General features: G+C 40.9%; 2 protein-coding genes across 4 annotated transcripts in view; one reads left to right on the top strand and one right to left on the bottom strand.

Moving 5' to 3' along the window:
• The window catches only part of LOC118767062, an 89,845-nt gene that overhangs the window by 6,930 nt on the left and 62,179 nt on the right, over positions 1-20,736 (bottom strand). The gene's annotated exons all lie outside the window — the stretch shown is intronic.
• Positions 902-20,736, top strand: part of LOC115221334 (H(+)/Cl(-) exchange transporter 5) — a 180,178-nt gene continuing 160,343 nt past the window's right edge. For all 3 annotated transcript variants that reach the window (XM_036511056.1, XM_029791506.2, XM_029791505.2), the window contains exon 1: positions 902-1,395. The gene's annotated coding sequence lies outside the window, so the exon portion shown is untranslated. The remainder of the gene's footprint in view (positions 1,396-20,736) is intronic.

Here is a 20,736-nt window from a genome sequence, read left to right as displayed (position 1 = left end):
TATATATATATATATATATATATATATATACATATATATATATATATATATATGCTTTCCAACCACATGGTTCCAGGTTCAGTCACACTGCGTGGCACTTTGGGCCCATGTCTTCTGATATAGTTTTGGGTTAACCAAAGCCTTGTGAGTTAAAGAAGCTCGTCGTGTGTGTCTTTGTCACCCCCACCCCCGCTTGCCAACCGATGTTGGTACGTTTTTGTTTCTGATAGAATAATTATAAAAAAACACATTTGATCATGGGTCCGTCCTGGAGCTAAACAATAACAGCAGCAGCAGCAGCAGATTGGAGTTGAAGAATGGATAAGACGAGAGAGAAGTGGGCCAGGAAATTATGTAAACAGAATGGAAAGTAATGCACACAAACAGATCGATGGATACAAGCAGTTCGATAGGGAGAGATTTGCAGAACGATCGAGTGGCATCGGCTGATGCACCTCCGGGTCCCACAAAACACATTCTTTTAGATTTAGATTTAGATATATATATATGTATATATACATTGTATATATATATATATATATATATATATATATATATATATATATATATATATATATATATGATATATATATAATGCGAGAGAGAAAAAACAAGCTGTACATGGAGAGTAACAGGAGGAGTAGGAAATTGTGTAGCAGGCGGTCGGTGAGTGGCCAACGAATTGCCTCCTCCCCCAACTGTTGTTCTTACCTCCCATTAATTGAAACCACCACCACAACCACCACCATCGCCACCACAGTACTATCGAGGATACTATAGTTCTTTATCTCCCACTGCTACCCCTAACTACCACCACCTTTGCGAGAAGAGTACGATGACTTCGATCACTCCTACTACCAACACAGTTCCTTACCTCACACTACTACCACCACCACTACTACTAATACTACTAATCTCAAAGTACTACGCTTAAATACTACCACCAAGACCTCTACTATCACCACTGTTAGCAACAACCTATACTCACCACCGCACTATGCCTCATCCCCCCCTCCCGTCACAATAGAAGGATCGTTGGTCGACCGACGACGACGACTCATGGAGATCTCTACTGAAAATAGCTGCTAGAAAACATTTCTACGCATTATACACACCCTCACATATACACATATACACACACATATATATACACACATCCATGTCTACATACAGATCACCAATGGACAGAGAATAGTTGTGGTTACCAGCTGGGATATTTTTCTGTTTTGTGTTTTTGTGTTCTAGGATTTATATGTTATTGTGTGTGTATAAATATATACACTTGTGAATATTTGTGTTGTTTCTTTTTTTGTTTCTCTCTCTCAACGGAGAAAAACATCAACAACACGAATCTTACCTGAATTCTCCTCTCATCTTCCTCGCCACCGAACCAAGGTAGGTTCTTCATTTTGTTTCTCAACCTTTATTATTTGTTTGTCAGTAAAATTAATAATAAAATCGTGATAAATATGCACAGACGGACATACACACAGACAATCCTTTTCTCTCCCACATGTGTGTGTGAGAAAGGGATTGTCCTGACCCCACATGTTCTGTTGTAGGGCGATCCTGTCCCCTGCCCTGCCCCGGGGGTCACTGGCCTCCGTGTTAAAGGTTATCACCATTCCACTCTAATCTTTTCTCTACCTCACAACACACACAAAATATATTGCTGTACAGAAGCAACAATATACACACTTGATACACGCAGAAATCGACACACACTCACGATCTATATTCATAACTGAATATATCTACATATATAGAATACGCACAGATATCACACGACACAAGTATTCAGATATCACACAGACACAAGTATTCAGATATCACACAGACACAGAGGCTCCTCATGTACTTTCCTCTTTAACACTAAAATGTTTTTACTTCCGAAACTGAGAGCTACAGAACCTTACACAGGATGTATACACTGTGTATCTATGTATAATGTGTGTGTGTATATATATATATATATATATATATATATATATATATATATATATATATTCGTAATTGTGGAACAGTTATGTGACATGATTACACTGTTACCATCAATAAAATATGTTTATGAAATATTGGAAAGACTTCCTTTCGTACCCCGCCCTCACGTAAATCTTTTTTTAAAATATTATATACACTCTATGTGTGTATATATATATATATATAGAGAGAGAGAGTGTGTGTATGTGCGTTTATGATTTATATTTCAATATTTAATAGTAGTCCCTTCCCTACATAATATATATATATAAATGTGATATAATTAACACATTAAATAATACGTTAAAGGGACATTTTCTGGTCCTTTCGTCCAAATATGATGAATCTCTGGACGTCCATCAATGGCCACCACCACGGACTCTCTCCTTCTTATGTTTCCTTTTCTCCTCATTCTCTCCCTTTCCTCTCAAATATGTCTTTTTTCTTCTCTCTCTGACATTCCTTTAGATTCTCCTTGCTATTATGTAAATACATGTTCACATGTCTTCCGCCGACCTCTCTCTCTCATTTTATCTTCTTATCTCTTTGCACGCCTGTCTCTATATTCTCCTCTGTTAATCCATTGCCTACCTCTCTCCATCCACCCTCCTGGGCCCTCTTTTCTATCCATCTATCTGCCGGTTTCTCCCTTTTCCCATTCAATTCCACATTTGCCCCTCTACGACTACCTTCTTCCCATCTGTTAGCCTTTACGTGTCTCTATCTCGCCATCCTACCTCTCTCTATATCGATTTATCTCGTTTGGCTGTCTTATTTTTTGTTTCAGAACTGGCCTGTACCCATCACTACAGATGTCTGTGTTTCTATAGCCATTTGGTTTTTCTTTTATTAATGTTTCCATCTGTGTGTGTGTTTAGGCTGTTCTGGCCTCAGCATATTCATCCATTCCACTCTGCCTGTCCCTAATCAACAGACACACCTCCTTTTAATAAAACCCTATTTCATTCCTCCAAACCCCATCACGCCACACAAACGACCAACCCATTCCTTAACTCTTTCCTTTCTTCTCTGGTCTTAGGAATTCCATTCACATCTCCGATAATCTTTTTTAGCCATATTTACTCCAGACTCTCCTATTTAACTATCATGTCTAGGATTAAGCTTACCGTCTCGCCTACATCCAGCTGCGGGATCAATCTTTCATCGGTTTTAATTATGTCTTTAATTCAAAGCCGTTCTTGGTCACGCATAGGCACACTTGTTTGTGTGTGTGTATATATGCATAATATATACAAGCGTGTGTGTGTATATATTCATAATATATACACGCATGTGTATATATATATATATATATATATATATATATATATATATGCGTGTGTATATATGCATAATTTATACAAACTTGTGTGTGTGTATATGCGTAATATATATAAGCTTGTGTGTGTGTGTGTATATATGCATAATATATACAAGCATGTGTGTGCATCCACGCACACATTACTAATTTACATAGGTCTGTGGATGCGTGTTGTGTGTGTTTCTATACAGATACCGGCGGAGGTTAAGGATACGCACACAACCCATTTTCGGCGTAACCCGAACCCTAGTCACCGGCCGTGTGTAGTCCTTACCTTCGCCCACATACCAATGCTTAGGTGTCTGCGTTTCCAAATACATACAAACAGGTGTATGTACACACACACACGTATGTGTTCGTGTTGCTTTCTCGCCATTCTACTTGGCAATGTCTTGTTCAGATCCACAGTCACGAATTTCTGTTAAAACAGAAGTCTTAATGTTCACACACACACACACACACACACACTCTGCTATTTTACCAATCTGCTATCTTGTTTTTAGGTACAATAAATGAAAACCGACCATATTGGAGTTACTTGCTTGAATAATATAATAACATGAAATCAGGTTCTATCGATCTTTGTTTAGAATGAAATAAGCATTTTACATAGCAGCAAAATTTTAGCCAAAATTATTACCTCCACAAACACATGACGAGTGTTTACTGTGTGGTTTTGCAACCTTTTAAGTAACCCCACCCAACTCACATTTCCTTTATCGATTCCAGCACATGCTTTCCACTCTTCTCCATTCATACTAAGACAAAACGTTCTGCGTCCCATCTGTTGTTCGAACCATCGTTCGTCTTCCCCGCAAACCTCGATAGAAAACAAACATTTAAACTCTCACTTTCATTCATCGAAGAACCGTTTATTTTATTTCAATATCTCGCCATTAGAAATGTGAATGAATATTTCCCTCATGGCAACCGAAATCAATCATTTAGCCGTAAATACCAGTCATGTGCTGAGGTAGGTTTAATTGATTAACCCCCTCCCTTCAAATTTTTGACCTTGTGCCTGTGTTAGAGACCACCATTTTACGTTCTGAGTTCAAATCCCGCCTAGGTCATCTTCGCCTTTCATACCTACGAAGTCGATGGTCTTGGGCCTAAATCAGAAATCATTATTATGAGTTCAAATCGTTCCGAAGTCAACTTTGCCTTTCATCTCTCCGGGTTCAATAAAAAGTAGCAGCGAAGTAATACTGTCGATTTTATCGATTAACCTTTTGCTCTCAACTCCTCTCCCTGAGCATAGCTAAAAAATTATCTTGTCAAGCCTTTACACACACACACACGTGTATTTGGCGGTCAATAATGATCTTCAAATTTTGACACAAGGCCAACAATTTTGGTGGAGAAGGAGGCAAGTCGATTACATCGACCCAAGCATATGACTGGTAGTCCATTTTATCGATTCCTGAAAGATGAAAGGCTTGATTGACCTCGTTGGGGTTTAAAATCAGAAGATAAAGACCCGAAAAAAAATGCCACTAATCATTTTGTTCGACGCGCTGGCCACCAGTTGGCTGAGTTGTTAGTGTCGGATAGCTTGCTTCACGGAAATCGTACCGGTTTTGCGGTCTGAGTTCAAATCCGACCGAGGTCAGCTTTTCATCCTTTCGGGATCGGTAAATAATGTAGCGGTTTTGTATTGGAATCAATCATTTTTTTTTTCCTTCTGGAAGAAATTGTCTGCGTTCAGATCCAGAGAGAGAGAGAGAGGGAGAGGTGGGGATGGATGGTCAGTCGGTGCTACTTTGGTATGCGATCTACGAGTCACGAATCTGCTTTGGTATGCGATGTACACTTTATATTGTGATCTTCAACAAGAAAAGTTATACTCATCAAGAACAAGGAGAACACCTGAATCGGTTTGAAGCATAAGTGTTGATAATGTATAAAACTTTTAATTCTCTCTCTTTGACTTTTCCAGCTGATGTTCGTTCGATTCACCCCTAAAATTAGTAAACTTCTTTCAAATTTGCTTTATCTTAATGTTTTTAAGTTTGTGTATAAAATTGTAAGAATGTTTTATTTAAGCCGTAATAAACGAATGAAACGTGTAGATCGCATACTAAAGTGGAATTTGATTCTTGTAGATCAATCACGTTGGCTCCGTAGATTGCATACCAAAGTAGCGCCGAGACGGTCTCGCAGGCCTAAGATGCCGAAGACACGCCACTCGGTCCGTGGCATGGCATAGAATGATGATGGTAGGACTGAGTTCCATGGTTTTTAATGGTGGTGGTGTTTAGCCCCAGGCCGGCTGTTCGTTGAACAGACCTATGATCAAGAGATTGCTATTGATTCCTTTGTCTTTTGGCCTGTTGATAGAAACTATGATAGATTCAAAGACTTTATTCAATCAATGATGCTACTGCTGAACATCTGATTGACATAGGGGAAAGAACTCGCTCGTTACGTGATACATTAATTAAAACAAAGATAGAAATTTATAATACCTGCCTCCCTCCCTCCCTCCCGCCGAAAAACAGTGAGTGTAGAATTAGTAAAAGATAACTACGACCAGAAATTAGGACAAACCGTGAGTTATGGGGGCGTAAACAAACCAATACCGGTTGTTAAGCGGTGGTATTCGGGGATGCACAACTTCTGTCTTAATCCACTCACAAGGCATTGGTTAGCCTAGCGCTGTAGTAGCAGGTACCTTCCCATGGTGTCATGCTGTGGGACCGAACCCGAAACCACGTGGTTGCCAAACAAGCGTCTTAGCCACGCAGGCCCTGTCTGCGCATTTTCAATTTAATGCAACAACAAAGACACAAATGAAGCCATTGGTTTCATCTCTTTGAACAAGCTGACAGAACATTGGAGGCGTTGGAGGCAATTCGAATAACCTCTATCGCCGTTACCCACGAGAATGTTCCTTCTTGGAGAAATTGTTGATGTTGAACGAAGAATAAAATGGAAGTGTTATTGAGGCTGAGAATGTTGACGGATTCTCGATTCCGTGAACTTAACGATTGGCCATGGAGGGATCGGCCGCTTCGCAATGATGAGAAAACGTCACAAAACTTATTCCATTGCAGTGGTTCAGCTTCTTCGAGAAGTCATTTCCATGCGCGCGCCTGTGTGTTTAGGGGATCTTAAAAGAAATCCAAGCCTGTCGCTTACAAAGTGACAAAGTCCTTTTGTTCAAGTCAAAACAGCTCACGAGGTTTGTGGTTACCTGAATTAGCTGATATATGCGTGCGTCACAATAGGACACAAGTCTGTATATTTCATTACTATTTATGTACGTGTGTGCGCGTGTATGTGCATTACATATGTATATATGATTGTGTGCATATATTCTCTAAGGAACCTCAAAGAGGGAATGCCTGAAATGATTCCAAATTTTCACTGTTCCTTTAATCGATTATATCTGGAGAATGTGAATCGGTTTATTTTGTTCTCTTTTGGGCAATTCAAGTATTTCTAGGTTTCCATGCAGACCTGATGTTATGGAGCCCATTGCACCGATGGTAATAGAAACAAATGCAAATCTATGTCCTGGGTACAAGAGGTGTATGTTTCTAATCAGTTCTCTGCCCCTCCCATTAATCTATGAAGAGACACATCCGTTGGGCAGGTGATCTCTAGAACGGTGCCATAATTCCTGCTCCTTGTCTCATACAACTGTATCTGGCCTTTTGTGCTTACACATCGGTCTGCTGTTTTTAAAAACATGCTTCACCACACATACGTGTGTGTGTGTACATATGGGCAGTCAGGAAGACTTAGTCAAGTAGGTTAGTGAGACGCCATCTGGAGAGTTTCGTCAGAAAGTTGTTGTTTAGAGTTTCAATTGGCCACAATTGAGAGCAGAAGGAATTGACTGAAGCTCTTAAAAACGAACATCTCTCTAACGAGAATTTTGGGAGAGTCCGCGAATTGAAAGCTAACAGTACGGACTTCCATATTGTCTGATCGCTTCGCCTCTCCGGTTGGAAGGAGTGGTTTTACTTTGCACAGTTCTTTGTTTCAGTAGATACCATTCTTTTACAGACATGAATTCACAAGAGTTCCAATAAGTGAGAGTAGCTCTTTCTGACATCTAACACTCGTAGTAAAGAAATGTGGTTTTTTCTTTACATAATGCAAGTTTTTTCTCACACTTAGTTGACATAATTCCCTGTGAATACGTTTGTAGAAATTTGTAATCTGGTCGAGCAGAAATCTCCTTTCTACGTAAGACCTCATCACAACCGTATTTCTTTTTCTCCTCAATAGAAAATGCAATATTTTGTCATTCTTTATATTGTATTTACGACATTTATCAAACCTAAACAGTACAATTTGTTGGTTTGTAATGTGGATTAAATCCCCACGCAAACCCTCAGCAGAAAGAGTTTGAGAGAAAAAGACCCCAGGACCCTTTCTCGTTGATTTTTTTTTACTGCGAGGGTCTGATCAAAAATGGAGTGATTTTAATAACATGTGGAGGCAAGCATTCTTCTGCATCGATTTTGATTTTTTCCGAAAGCTATAACAATTTCTTGAGAAATGGAAAACGCAACACCTTTTCATCGAGAACCGAGAATATATCCTTTACTTTAATTAACAAGTAATTCGGAAACTTTTTCAAGTTCTTTTTAAATGAGGAATGGTAAAGTATCTAAAAAGGAACGATTTAAAAAGGAAAGGGTTATTTTGTGGTTTTGAACGATTAAACAAAGGAATTTGATGTTTGTTTTAACCCAAAACGTAGTTTCTTTCTTCTTTAACTGAAAGAGTTCTGTTAGAGCTTTTTGACCGAAGCACAGGACATGTTTTGAGATTCCCATCATAAATTTCATCAGTTACCGCGGACAATAATTGCTTCAAATTTTGGTACAAGGCCAGCAATTTTAGGGAGAGTGGTGTTAATGGATTACATAGACTCCAATACTTAACTGCTTCTCCATTTTTTCGATCTCGAAAGTCTGAAAGGTGAAGTTGATCTCGGCGAGATTTGAACTCAGAAAGTTTAGGGCCGGAACAAATGCTGCTAAGCATTTTGTCCGATGCGCTAACGATTCTCCAGTTCATCTCCTTACTGCATACAATAATATCATCATCTAAATATGAGTTGGTAGGGTTTAAGTTAGGATTCTGTGCGATAATTTGCTTGAAAACCTGTCTAAGGTGTTTGTAAAGTAAAATAGAAGCCATGCATCATCATTTGCATATTGATACATTTTCCCAGGGTTTGAAAATGAGTTTCAGGACGGGCTTTAAACGTCGTCGGTATTTGATAATAGATCAACGTTTCGTATCGTCCTTACTAAAATGCAAAATGCCAAGAGAGAGTATGTACGAGGCTTATAAGAGGGGAAAACCTGGCGATGAGCTGGAAGGATTGTTAACACGCCAGGCAAAGGTGCGTAACGACATTTCATCCACCCTTACAGTCTGAGTTCAAATTCCACCGGAGTCGATTGTGCTTTTCGTCCTTTCATGGTCGATAAAAAATAAGTACCAGTCGAGCAGTGAGGTCAATGGAATCGACTCCCCACTTCTACCGCCCCAAAAATGTCGGGCCTTGTGCCTATAACAGAAAGGATTGTTATTTTCTATTGTGAATCGCAGCCAGATTGGAATATGCGTTTAAAAGAATCTACACACACACACACACTCTCTCTTATTCACTCACTCTCACAGTTTTGTTTAAATATAAAACCACCACCTTCTTATTCCCCTACTGTGTAAACACACACACACGTCTATCTATTTATCTGCATGCTTGTTTGTGTGTGTGTGTGTGTGTGTGTATCCATCCACTGTGTGTACACATTACATATTATCTCGTGACTTCTTTGTTTATCAGTCCGTCAATGAAACAAACCTGACCTCACCAACAACTGCTACATTTATAAGTCGCCTCCTGCCTCTTAACTATACAGTGCCATACATAAACGCACACATGCGTTCGTGCGCGCAGAGCGTGTATACATACATACATATATATATATGAAACGTTGGTTATGGTTTTTATTTAGCAAATGTTGTTCTGTTTCTCCAAACTATTGAGACAACACTGTGTGAATATTTACTTATACAACCATATTGTGTGGTATGTATAGGATTTGGGCTGCAGAGAGTGTAGATAAGACGCTGTGTGTGTGTGTGTATATACACACGCACCAGAGTATACAAGCAGAGAGATCCGTGCCGAATTAAGGGTACACCATTCCAATAATTAAATGTTAAGAAACCGACGTAGGTGCTTTTACCTTGTCACAGTCTGCTGGGATCAGTTATTAATCTTCCTCAAATCCTACCTGAACGTCGTAAAAATATAAAGTTTCGATTTGAAATTTGTAGTCCAAGATACACTTTACCTGAGAATGAAATAAGGTGGGATGGTGGATCTTTTCCTTTTGAACGCCAGTTTTCAACACAATTTCTAGTTAACTAAACACTTTTAAACTTCGTATACTGGTAGAATGTGTCAAAATAAAACATTTTTTTCTCTTGGCTTTCTTGAGAAAATTGTAATTTGTAAGTTTAACGTAGTTTAATTTTTCGAATTTTAACCAATCAATGGCCTCTATTGAGCTAAAATCATTTGCTGCGTCTAAAACACAGCATCCTGTCACTAACCCTAACCCTAAATTTTAGCCTTTCGTTTTCTTTTTTTCTTAATTGTTAAATTAATTTAAGGATAACAATTAAGAAAAAAAAAGAAACGAAAGCAATGGAAAATAATTTTAATTTAACAATTAAGAAAAAAAAACGAAAGCAAAAACTCAAAACAAAAACAAAGCGAATAATTTTAGACACATGCGTAACAATTAAATTAATTTAACACCCACACAAATACACAATATAGGCTCAGACATGGCTGTAGGGCTCCAAGGTTTGCTGCACAGTTAAAACAGCTCCAGGTTTGATCCCAGTGCATTGCACCCTGGGCAAGGTCCTTCTGTTATCATCTGGGGTTGACTGCTGCTGACCAATTCCCTGTGAGTGGAACATCATCATTTAACGTCTGCTTTCCATGCTGGCATGGGTTGGACGGTTTGGCTGGAGCTGATGAGCCAGAGAGCTGCACCGGGTCCCAGTCTGATTTGGCATGCTCTCTACAGCTGGATGCCCTTCCTAATGCCAACCACTGCAGGAGTGTAATGGGTGCTTTTACATACCACCAGCATGGGTGCCATGCCACCAGCAATGCTCACAACTACAATTCAAGGATGGGTGCCATTTACACGGCACTGGCACTGAATGACCATGGCTAGGATTCCCAGGTGCCATTTGCATGGCCCTAGCAATGACCACGACACATGGCTGCTGTTCACATGACTGGTACAGCCACAACTCAACTTCACTTGGCCTGATGTGTCTTCTCCCATATTGCCAGAGCTCTCTATCACTTGTCATCACCTCCATGAGGCTCAACATTCGAAGATCATGCTTCACCACCTCATCCCATGTTTTCCTGGGTCTACCTCTACCACAGGTTCCCTCCACAGTTAAAGATCGGCACTTCTTTACACAGCCGTCCTCATCCAAATGCAGCACATGACCATACCAACATAGTCATCTCTTGCACACCACATTTGATGCCTCTTATACCCAACTTTTCTCTCAAGATGCTTACACTCTCTCTCATTAATGCACACTGACATTACACATCCAACGAAGCATACTGACTTCATTTCTTTCAAGTCTACACATGTCCTCGGCTGTCACAGCCCATTGTTTCAATGCCATGTAGCATAGCTTTTCACATACAGGCATCATTCTGTCTGCCTTTCACTCAGAAGGGAGAGGCCCTTTGTTACCAACAAAGATAGGAGCTCTCTGAACTTTGCCCACCCACTTCTTACTGTTGCAGCTATGCTATCAGAGCAACCACCTTCACTAGTGATTTGGTCACCTAAATAGCAGAAGCTATGAACTACCTCTAGCTTACCCACCTGGCATTTGATGTAGTCTATCTTCTGTACATTTGCAGTGTTGGTTGTACCTGTACACCTTCCATACACAAAAACTATTTCTTCTGTTAATCTTCCTCTGATATTACTGCATCTCTTATGTGTCCATAACTTACACTGGGTACATCTTAATGCGTTTCTACTAATGCCTTTTCTACAGATTGAGCAGGATCGTCTACATGAGGGGATTTGTGATTTGTCTGCTTTCCTACTTCCTAAGACTTTGGTTTTTGCTAGATTAACTCTAAGGCCCTTTGATTCTAGACCCAGCTTCCACACCTGCAATTTCTTCTCTGGAAGTGATTCAGCTATGATAACAAGGTCATCGGCATAGAGGATCTCCCAGGGGCAGCCTGTCTTAAATTCTTCTGGTATTGCTTGGAGGACTATGATGAACAGGAGAGGGCTGAGGATTGATTCTTGATGAACCCCTATTTGTACCCTGCATTCATTGCTATACTCGTTGCCAACCCTCACCTTATTGACAGCATCCCTGTACATAGCTTCTACCACTCTCACCAACCACTTGTCTATCCCTAGTTTTCACATTGACTACCAGATAAGGGTTTGAGAGACCCTGTCAAAGGCTTTTTCCATGTCAGTATATGGAAGCCAAAACACCACTCATTGTCTGCTTGTGTGTGTGTGTGTGTGTGTGGCTGTATATATGTGGTAAGAAGTGAGAAGTTTGCTTCCCAACCACATGATTCTGGGTTCAGTCCCACTGCATGGCACCTTGGGCAGGTGTTTTTCTATAGCCTCCAGCTGACCACAGCATTGTGAATTTATTTGGTAGAAAGAAATTGAAAGAAACCCATCATGTGTGTGCGTGTGTGTGTGCGTATATTCTCTCTCTGTTTATTTTCTCTTATTCCTTTCTGCTGATGAGCATAGGCTCAAAACATAAAAGACTTTTTCACTTTCCTGAGTGTCAAACTTCCCAGGTGAAGAATGTACCTCTCAACATAGACTAGTAGTTAGCAACTTCAGGATCAGGGCTAAATGGATGTCCAGAAGACGACCAGCATGGAGGAGAAGGGTCTGGAAGCTTAAAGATCCTTCGAATGGACAGAGATTTAGAGGCATACTACTTGAAGCCTTTGACGAAATAGAAGGGGATATACCATCACATGATGTGGAAGACAACTGGAGGTTTCTATGGGACAACCTGCTGAGAGCCACTGACCAGATCTGTGGATGGTGTAAAGTCCCCTCTCGACCCAAGGTAATGTGATGGTGTGGAGGCACGTGGCCTAGTGGTTAGAGCAGCGGACTTGCGGTCAAGGGTTCGAATCGCAGACTGGGCAATGTGTGTGTTTATGAGCAAAACACCTAAGCTCCACGCGGCTCCGGCAGAAGGTAATGGTGAACTTCTGCTGACTCTTTCGCCACAACTTTCAATCTTTCCTCCTGCATCTAGCAGCTCACCTGTGATGGACTGGCGTCCCATCCAGGTGGGGAACCTATACGTCAAGGAGACTGGGAAACCGGCCCTTATGAGCTAGGCATGGCTCGAGAAGGAAACGTGGTGGTGGAATAATGTGGTTGATAGGGCTACTTGAGAAAACAAACAGGCTTGGAAGGACTAGAAGAATGGTGGTAGCAGGGAATTGTATCAGACTGCCAGAAGGGAAGCTAGGAGACATTTATTTAGCTAGAGGGGAAGCAGATAAGAAAAAATTTGCCAATGTTTTGTGCCGTGAAGACCAAAGACTTGAAGTATTTCATGTTGCAAAACAGTGTGAGAGAGAATCGTGATGTGGTAGGAGAGAAATGTGTCTGCATGGATGATGGTTCACTTGCACTAAACAAGGCTGCAAAGAGAGAGGTTTGGAGATGCCACTATGAAAGGTTGCTCAATAAAGAGAATGAATGGGAGAAATAGAGTCTGCCGAATGTCGACCCAACAGAGGGACCAGCTATCTGAATTGACAGTACCTTGGTAGATAATGCAATTAAGAGTATGAAGGCAGGGAAAGTCCCCGGCCCATCAGGAATTACCGCAGAGTTGCTCAAAATATGTAGCGGTGTTGGCTATAGCCTAGTCACCCGTATAGTTAACCAGGTGATACAGGAAGGAGTCATACCCAATGACTGGTGTAGCAGCATAATAGTCAACTGCTACAAAGATACAAATAATTACAGAGGTATCAAGTTGTTGGATCAGGTAATGAAGGTCACGGAGAGGGTCATAGCCCAACTAATTAGGGAGAGAGTCAGTTTAGACGAGATGCAGTTTGGATTCATGTCAGGGAAAAGCACCACTGATGCTATATTTCTGGTAAGACAGCTGCAGGAGAAATACCTAGCCAAAGATAAGACCCTGTACCTGGCTTTTGTTGACATGGAGAAAGCCTTTGACAGGGTCCCTCGATCCCTTATCTGGTGGTCAATGCGGAAACTAGGGTTAGATGAATGGTTAGTGAGAGCTGTGCAAGCCATGTACAGGGACGCTGTCAGCAAGGTGAGGGTTAGCAACAAGTACAGGGAGAATTCCGGGTAGAGGTAGGGGTCCACCAAAGTTCAGTCCTCAGCCCCCTTCTATTTATCATAGTCCTCCAGGCAATAACAGAGGAATTCAAGACAGGATGCCCCTGGGAGCTCCTCTATGCTGATGACCTTGCTCTAATTGCTGAGTCACTATCAGAACAAGAGAAGTTTCAGGTGTGGAAGCAAGGATTAGAATCGAAGGGCCTTATAGTCAACCTTGCTAAAACCAAAGTCCTAATAAGTAGGAAGGCAGGCAAACCACAAATCCCTTCAGGTAGATGGCCCTGCTCGATCTGTAGAAACTCTATAAGATGTACCCAGTGTAAGCTATGGACACATAAGAAGTGCAACAATATCAAAGGAAGGCTAACTGGGAAGATAGATTTTGTATGTGGCAGATGTTCAGGAGCAATAAACACTGGAAATGTGCAGAGACCAACTTCCACCACATTCCAGGGAGAAAAACTAGAAGTAGTTGATAGCTTCCGTTACCTAGGTGGCCAAATCAGTAGCGGGGGTGGGTGTGCTGAAAGTGTAGCTGCTAGAATAAGAATAGCCTGGGCAAAGTTCAGAGAGCTCTTACCTCTGTTAGTGACAAAGGGCCTCTCGTTCAGAGTAAAAGGTAGACTGTATGACGCATGTGTACGAACAGCCATGCTACATGGCAGTGAAACATAGGCCGTGACTGCTGAGGACATGTGTAAGCTCGCAAGGAATGAGGCCAGTATGCTCTACTGGATGTATAATGTCAGTGTGCATACTCAAGTGCCTTGAGAAAAAAGTTGGACCTAAGACCTGAGATGAAGTGGTGAAGCACGACCTTTAAACATTGGGCCTTACTGAGGCAATGACTAGTGACCAGGACCTTTGGAAATATGCTGTATTTGAGAACACCCAGCAAGCCAAGTGAGACCATGACCCATGGCCTATGCCAGGAGTGTAACCAGCCCACTTATGCATACTTTTCCTTCATTGGACACTAAACTCTGCTTGCGAAGACCTGTTGAGGCAAGTTAAATCGAAATCAAATTTGATGACTGGCATCCGTGCTAGTGGAGCGCTAAGAGCACCATCCAAGTGTGATCATTGCCAGGGCCACTGACTGGCTCCCATGCCGGTCGCATGTAAAAGGCACCATTTGAGCGTGGTCATTACCAGCGTCGCTTTACTGGCTCTTGTGCCGGTGGCACGTGAAAAACAACATTCGAGCGAGGTCGTTGCCAGTGCCGCTGGACTGGTTCCTGTGCAGGTGGCATGTAAAAAACACCATTTGAGCGTGGCCATTGCCAGTACCGCCTGACTGGTACGTAAAAGCACCCACTACACTCTCAGAGTGGTTGGCGTTGGGAAGGGCATCCAACTGTAGAAACTCTGCTAGATCAGATTGGAGCCTGGTGCAGCCATCTGGCTTGCCAGTCCTCAGTCAAACCATCCAACCCATGCCAGCATGGAAAGCGGACCTTAAACGATGAGGATGATGATGTGTGTGTATAGTGCATATATATATATATATATATATATATATATATATATTATGTGTTTATATATATATGTATATATGTGTGTATATATATATATATATATATATATATATATATATATATATATATATTGTGTGTGTGTGTAAATGCTCCAGTTGTTATTAACATGATATGAGCAGAAATAAGCTGTCTCTTTATTCAGGTTGTGTAGCAAAGAAAGGTCAGGTAGTTTCAGCTTTCAACGCAAATGGAAGGAAAGACAAAAAACAACATAGGATTAGTTGGAAAATAAATAAGAGTTGGTGACAGGAAGAACATCTGGCTGAAGAAAAAAACTACCCCAGTATGACTCATCTAACCCATGCTGTTAATGGAAAAACAGGTGTGAAACTGCAAACATTCACACACACACACACACACACACACACACACAATTTTGATGCATAAAGCCAGAATGTCAGGGTAGCAACTGGTTAAGTATGAATGATGGAACTTAAATAAACTCCAGCTTGTGTTACAAACATGTGCTCTCTCTCTCTCTCTCTCTCTCTCTCTCTCTCTCTCTCTCTCTCTCTCTCTCTCTCTCTCTCTCTGTTGTTGTTGTTGTAGCATGTGTGTATGAAATATTGTTTCTGATAGGATTAAGATGTGAGAATGACACAAAAGATCACAGCTGGCTCCCAGTGGAATTTGAACTCTGTTCAATGTGAAGCAGAAAACAGAAATTGGAATCCCACCCGTGAGAGGAGGAGGAGGAGGATATATAGATGGAGGATGAGGTGGAGGGTGATTGAAGAGCTCTAAATGAATGATGGTCAATCTTCTGTGATGTGAGTGTCAATCAGGGCATCATTTGATCTTTATTCATTATTCACCTGGTCATTTACTATTTGCATGTTTTAGATTAAAAGAAAATACTTTCAAGTCTGTTACTGAGGGTGGAAGATGGCGGCAGCAGCAGCAATATGGGAAGCATGCACTGTAACAGTATCCATCATTTGTTGGCGATTTCCTTTGACCCTTGACAGATGACCCTTTTGCACCACGACCCAGGGGTTTGCCTGGGTAGTTATTGCTGATGAGTTTTACACATCCTACCTCAACCTCTTTTTATCCCCTTTCACAACATGCAGAGGAAATGTTGGTCTTTTACAAGCCACTCTCCATGCAGCACTAGAACTAAGTGAAATGAATGTTTTGCTCAAGAACACATACTGCCTGATCTGGGAATTGAACTCATGAGCTGACAATCATAAGTGTAACATCCTAACCACTTGGCCAGGTGTCTAGACCAAATGGTTCTCAACCAGGCTCCATATGGCTCCTGAGGGTTTATATATAAGGTTTTTTGGGGTCCATGCAACAAAACAGCAAATTGGGGGTCCACAACAGTGTTTTAAGGGCCCCTGAAAAGATTTTGCTTTGGATGTATTTATTAGAATGTATTGCAAGAAACAGTTAGGTTTCTTTCTCTAACATTTTACGTAGTTCAACCTACACAAGTTAACATGGGAAAAACACAATCAGAATTTTGAAAGAAGTTTCTATAAAACTAGTTTCTAAACATCGAATGTGTGTGGGTGGGTGAGTGGGGGATCCATCAGAATGAATAGCAGTCAAAGGGGTTCATAGATAAAAAATGGTTGAGAACCCCTGGCCTAGAGCATCACTCCAAATGCTGTGTGTGTGTGTTTTAGTTACAGCACTTCGTTTTGAGTTCAGATCTTGCCAAAGGCAACTTTCTGGTCCTGATGAAGTGCTCGGGGTCACATAATCCACTGACTCTCCAGTTTAAGGCCTTCTGCCAAAATAATAGAAAAAAAAGAAGCGCCTATATGTTCTATTATTTTCCTTTCAGTAAATCAATGAAGATAAACGAAGCTGTTTTTTTTTCCTTCTTAGTCTGAGGGGAATGTTTTTGTTAAAAATAGAAATTATTATTATTACTTTCAGAAACACTGCCCTATAGGCGGCAATTTTCTGCTGTTCATTAGAAACAGTATTAAATTCCAATAGTCATCTATATCATCATCATCATAATTTAACGTCCGTTTTCCATGCTGGCATGGGTTGGATGGTTTGACAGGAGCTGGCAAGGCTGGAGAGCTGCCTGGGCTCTGCTGGTCAGTTTTGGCATGGTTCCTTTGGCTGGATGACCTTCCTAACACCAACCACTTTATGCAGTGTTCTGGGTTTTTTTACACAGCACCAACACAGCTGCTTTTTATGTGGCACCTGCCCCCATTAGTCCACAAGATTAGGATCAGTCGACTGATGAGGGGCAATGGCTGTATGCAAGGGCAACCACGATTTTACTTAGCTTGACATGTCTTTTCAAGCACAGCAAACCACTGGGAGTCCTGATCCTTTGTCATCCCCTCTGTGAGTCACAACTTCTGAAGATCCTTTCTCCCCACTTTGTCCCACATCTTCCCGGGTCTGCTCCTTCCGCAATCAGAAATTGGCACTACTTGATGCAACTGTCTTCATATGCATTGCATGGTCATACCAATGCAGTCTTCCCTATTGTACCCTACATCTGATACCTCGTGTACTCAGTTTTGGTCACAGATCACTCACATTCTGTTGTATATGCACAATGACGTTACCCATCCAGTGGAGCATACTGGCTTCATTCCTTTCAAGTCTTCACATATCCTCAGTAGTCACAGCCCATGTCTCACTGCCATGTAGCATAGCTGTTCGTACACAGGCATTATACAATCTGCCTTTCACTCTGAGTGAGAGGCCCTTTGTTACCAACAAAGGTAATAGCTCTCTGAACTTTGCCCATCCCATTCTTCTTCTAACAGCTATGCTTTCAGAACAACTTCTACGACTGCTAGCTCACCTAAGTAATGGGGACTGTCTACTACTTCTAAGGGTTCCTCTGGACATTTGAGGGAGTCTATTTCCCATACATTCCTAGTGTTTAATGTACCTGCACATCTGCTACATGTAAAGAATATTTTCTCTGTTGGACACTAAACTCTGCTTGCGAAGACCTGTTTTTGGGGGGCAGTCAAGTAAGGGGTTGATGGTATCAGCTAACTCTTTTAAAATTGTTGGCCTTAAATCCCTAAATAAGAAAGTAGGCAGTATATAAAGAATTAGCCCCTGTTGCTTTCCACTCCCCCTCTCTCATTCACACACACACACACGTATAACATGATTTAGCAACATCACAAAACATTTGGGATTCTGGCAATGCTCCTGGACCTTTGTTCCAGACCATTAGTTATTTGATTGCCTTCTTTCTTAGTTGGAACAAAACAATTAAACAATTGTCTTTAGAGTAAGTAATAGTTTAGCCTGTGGAAAGCAGCCAATGGGGTTGTTTTGATGCCATTGAAATTTCCCACTTTTGGTAAAACAAAAGAATGGTTTTATCATTTTCCAGTTACTCATTTGTGCAGACGTTGAACAAGAGTGGGGCTAGGATTCTACTCTGGGTGTAGACTGTCTGAAGGTAGACCGTTTCATGATTTTCATTTTTCTCTTCAGCATTACATGCTTCAGTAAGAGATGTGGACAATCAACTGGTCATTTCAGACCGACACAACATTAAGAATGTTAACTGGTTGGTTTGCATTACTCAACCAATACCAAACAGGATAATGTTACTGGTTGAGTTACAAAACAAGATTAAACAGAGTTGCACAAAGCAGTGTTGAATAGAAAATGTGTATACACTTGAACATGTGTAAACCCATTGCTGCAGAAATAGTCTTGGAAGAAGTGTCTTCTCATAGACAACATGTGAAGACACATTGGGCTTTGAAGGACATCAGATTGTGAGACCTCATCTTCAACCCTTGAACATTACTGCTTCAAGTCCTTCAAGACTCAGGATTGAGATCCCAGAGTTTCTCCGGAACAGTCTATTGCAGAGTGACTCGTTTACAGCTGGGTAGATTGGAGCAACATGAAACGAAGACATTTTTCTCATTCATTTAGGAATGAAAACTATGAGTTTTGTGATCACGAGTGCAACCCCTCACCACTCGGCCATTTGCCTTCATCCTCCCAGAGTTGCTAAAACAAAGTTCTAGTATATTTATTGGGGTCGATATAATCGTCTATACCATTCTTCAAATTAGACATTCCTGTGTGTGAAATCCGCATTTTCCAAGAATAAACCTGCTGCAACGACTGTCTGGTGAAGATGACTGGTTTTGCATCAAACGTTTCTGCACTGCATTCCACACTGCAGGACATCTTGGAGAAACTCCAGCTTTGAGAGTGAAGTTAGGGAGAAAGAAACTGTTTAGAAACCCATTTGATGGACTGCACCAGTTTGTTTTGAGTTGTTGCCCAGTTTAACCCCCTTCACCTGTTCCTTGTCTGTTTTTAGCAAAATCCTTTTTTCCAAATTGCAACCAGGACTCAGTCTCCCCACTGTTGGTCCCAGCAACTATGTAAAAGGTCACAAGTACAAACAAACCTTCTTCTGATTAACCCATAGAAATAAAAATTCTCCTGTCTAAGGTAGCCTTTATGCAGTTACTATGCCTGCTAGAAATAACAGTCAAATCTTATATCACTGCCAGACCTTAGATATGTTTGATAAGGATTGAACTGGGACAATAACAACTCATTGGTCCCAATGATGCTCATTTTATCAGCTGCCTTTTGGGAAGGAAGACAGTTGTCACCTTCCCTGGCCATCTTTATGGCTTGGAAAATGGCTGAGTTAATTAATTAGACCATTTCCTTCCTAGGTTTTGAACTCTGAACAATGAGATATACAATATCACTGTAGCCTTCTAGAAGCCTGATTGTCCAATGTGGACATTGGCTTCACTGTCAGCTTACAGATATCTTGTTACAGTTACATATTGCTATCTGCAGAATGAAATGTCATGCGTGTAACCATAGTTACAACAATGAGAGAGAGAGAGAGTGTGTTTGTCTTTATCTACTGAGGTTATTAAAACACAGTAGCCGTGTTTTTAATAAAGCAAAGTAGATAAAAGCAACATTTGAATGTTTTTTTTTGATGATTTGTTGATTTTATTTTATTTTTTTTCTTTTAGATATTTTTCTTTGCTACCCTGGCTTATGAAACCTGTTTTTTTTTTTTCCTTTTTATTTACGATTCTCTCAGAAGATTATTTCAATATTCTAAGGAGATAAATGAGATGCTATTCAAGATCATAAGCACAATTTTGAGATAGAAAACTGGCTGAGTCACAGATGGTGGAAGGAAGGAGCTTGTGACCCTTTACAGGGTCTCTGTGTCATGGGGGAAAGAAGAAGGAGGAAGAAACTAAGACTTGTGGGTTGCTATACTAAAAGAATCGGACATGAGGTTATGGACTTTAAACCTCAAGCTGTAGAGGTTGTTTCAATGTTTACAACACACTGCACTCTGCTAAAAGAGCAAATCCAGAGTCACATGGTGATGTTAAACTGTGCCTCAGATTGACTCAACCTTTTAAGGGTAGATTTAGCATATTTCTGTCCTCCCATTTTCATGCACAATACTTGCATGGAACCAAAGTTGTGGTAGAAGACACTTGCTCAAGGTGCTGTT

Source organism: Octopus sinensis, linkage group LG18 (genome assembly GCF_006345805.1).
Source record: "Octopus sinensis linkage group LG18, ASM634580v1, whole genome shotgun sequence".
Classification (NCBI taxonomy): Eukaryota; Metazoa; Mollusca; class Cephalopoda; order Octopoda; family Octopodidae; genus Octopus; species Octopus sinensis.
Note: the sequence above shows the minus strand (reverse complement) of the source record. Positions and strands in the feature narration are given on the sequence as shown.